The sequence below is a fragment of the Benincasa hispida genome, chromosome 2 (assembly GCF_009727055.1).
Source record: "Benincasa hispida cultivar B227 chromosome 2, ASM972705v1, whole genome shotgun sequence".
In the NCBI taxonomy this organism is placed as follows: domain Eukaryota; kingdom Viridiplantae; phylum Streptophyta; class Magnoliopsida; order Cucurbitales; family Cucurbitaceae; genus Benincasa; species Benincasa hispida.
Window position 1 is genome coordinate 56,297,879 of NC_052350.1, and position 2,420 is coordinate 56,300,298.

The window sequence follows — 2,420 nt, forward strand, 5'->3', positions numbered from 1 at the left end:
TGCCATTAGACTTAGATTGTTTCCTTTTTTTGTGCAGTACAAGACCAAGGACTAGTTGGAGTCACTTGCAACGGGAAGAAAAACAACATGGGATGAGTTGGCCCAAGCCTTTCTGAACAAATTCTTCCCTCCAGCGAAAAAAAGCAGACTGAAAACAAAAATTGACACATTCAGACAAAGAGAGGACGAGCAGTTATTCAAGGCATGGAAGCGCTATAAGGAGTTGCTACGGAAGTGCCCCCAGCATGGATACCCTGACTATTTACAAATCCAGTTGTTCTACAATGGGCTGACCAGTACAACGAAATCCACTGTAGGAGGCTCAATTTTTTAGAAGAGTGTTGATGCTGCTCAGGCATTATTAGAGGACATGGCTTCCACGAGCTATAATTGACCCTCATAACGATCTTCATCTAGAGTGGTTGGAATTTATGAACTAGACGAGGTAAATGCTTTAAAGACGCAGATGGCTACTTTGACTAATGTCATTAATCTTTTGTCCACAAGTACTTAACCATCGATTACATCGATGGTAGCTTATAATGCACTTATGTTATGGGAGGTACCTAACCTTGAGCAGGCAAATTATGTACGCCAAGCGAACCAATTTCAAGGAGCCCATCAAAATTGGATGTCCGACTCGGGCCTATATGACATGACCGATCAATAGAAATACTCTGACACTCCACCTTTGTCATATATTCCATACATCACACGAGATCGATATCATATGAATGGAATATGATTCACTTTCGACGATGCCTTGGTGGTGAAATGGTAGACACGCGAGACTCAAAATCNTGCCTTGGTGGTGAAATGGTAGACACGCGAGACTCAAAATCTCGTGCTAAAGAGCGTGGAGGTTCGAGTCCTCTTCAAGGCATAATGTTGAGAATGCCCGTTGAATTGGAAGGAATAAGTTCGGCAGCGGATCACGAAATCTTGGCGATCTTCTCGATCTCATGAATGGGGAGTCCGCTTTGAAATCGTCCGCACTGCACCCAAGGTTTAGTATCCTCTCGATACTTGGAATAGGACCCACGGGGCAGTAATATCAGATGCAGCAAAGAAAAAGGAAAGGTTGGTAGTGAAGGCTATTCTTGTTCGAAGTTTTTTCCTTAATTCGATCTAGAGAATCTGATTTGTCACTCGCTCCTCTCACTTCGTGACTTCACTCTCCTCTCGCTGTCAGCTTTGGTTCTTGTTCCAGGTTGGGTGTCACTGTTTATTATTGATTGTCCCATGAGCTTTTGGGCTAGGATACGCTTTTTTTAGCTTGAGACTTGGTTATCTTAGAAGGGTTAGCTACGTCCCGTTAGGAACCATGAAACAACTAACACCCTATCTTCTACTCCGTACTATGAGATAGAGGCAAGGCAGAATAAGCGATGTTGGAGGCAGGGCATTTTCTTCAACCATGTCTCGAAAGAAAGTAGCCAGGCTTCCTTGCCTCTATCTCTATCTAAGTCAATTTCTTCTTCAATCGATTCATAAGACCTCCCATTTGAAATAGCAAAAGAAAAGGACTAGGCCTAGGTTCCTGAAAACATCTGCAAATCGGAGTCGTTCAACAGTAAGAAAGTCAAGCTTTCCATCAGTCAAGCAGCAAAGACAGATGGGGGTTCAATCGCTGCGTATTTTCTGACTCTATATAAGATAAGTTAATTTTTGAAACAAGAAATTCCTATTCCGGTCTTCGAACCTCTCCTTTCAGTCGAGCTACTTCGTTCCTCGCCCTCGGGCTGTTAGCTGCGTAGCGACTACAATACAGAAAGGAATTCGGGTGAAGGTTCCTTGAGAACAACGACTAAAAGCTGTTTACCTAACCTTTGAAATTCTTATTAGATGAACCAACCCACTCATTATCACCTAGGTTTGCGCAATCATGAGAAATTTTCATATGCTAACAATAAGAATGTTTTGCAGGCACCTCCAGGTTTTTCTGAAAAGAAACCATCTGTGGAGGCTTTACTTAGGGATTTCATAAAGAAGTCAAGGAGCTGAACCAATTTTTTGGAGAGCACAGTAACAAGTCATGGGAAAGCTATCCAGAACCTTGAGGTTTAGGTTAGCCAGATCACTGCTACATTGAATACTATGAACAAAGGAGTTTCCCTAGCTGTATGGAGAAAAACCCAAGGGAAGAGTGCAAAGTAATTATCTTGAGAAGTGGGAAAATATTGTGCATCCTCTGACAAACCAGACAGAGGAACAGGTAGTATTGAGTCCTACAACCAATAATGTGAATCAAGGGAAAAAGAGTGATGTTCCTGTGTCATCCAAATCAGGGAGTAATTTTGAACTTTCACCTACTATATTGAATAAAATCCCCTATCCCAAGCGCTTTCAGAAAAAGAAATTGCATGATCAGTTTGTTAAGTTTTTAGATATTTTTAAGAAGCTTCACATTAATATTCCTT

The 2,420-nt window shown here is 41.7% G+C and overlaps 1 non-coding gene across 1 annotated transcript; it reads left to right on the top strand.

The window, feature by feature from the left end:
• The first annotated feature begins 802 nt into the window (after window positions 1-802).
• Window positions 803-883, top strand: TRNAL-CAA. The gene has a single exon. It is a non-coding gene; the product is annotated as a tRNA-Leu (tRNA).
• Window positions 884-2,420: the final 1,537 nt, after the last annotated feature.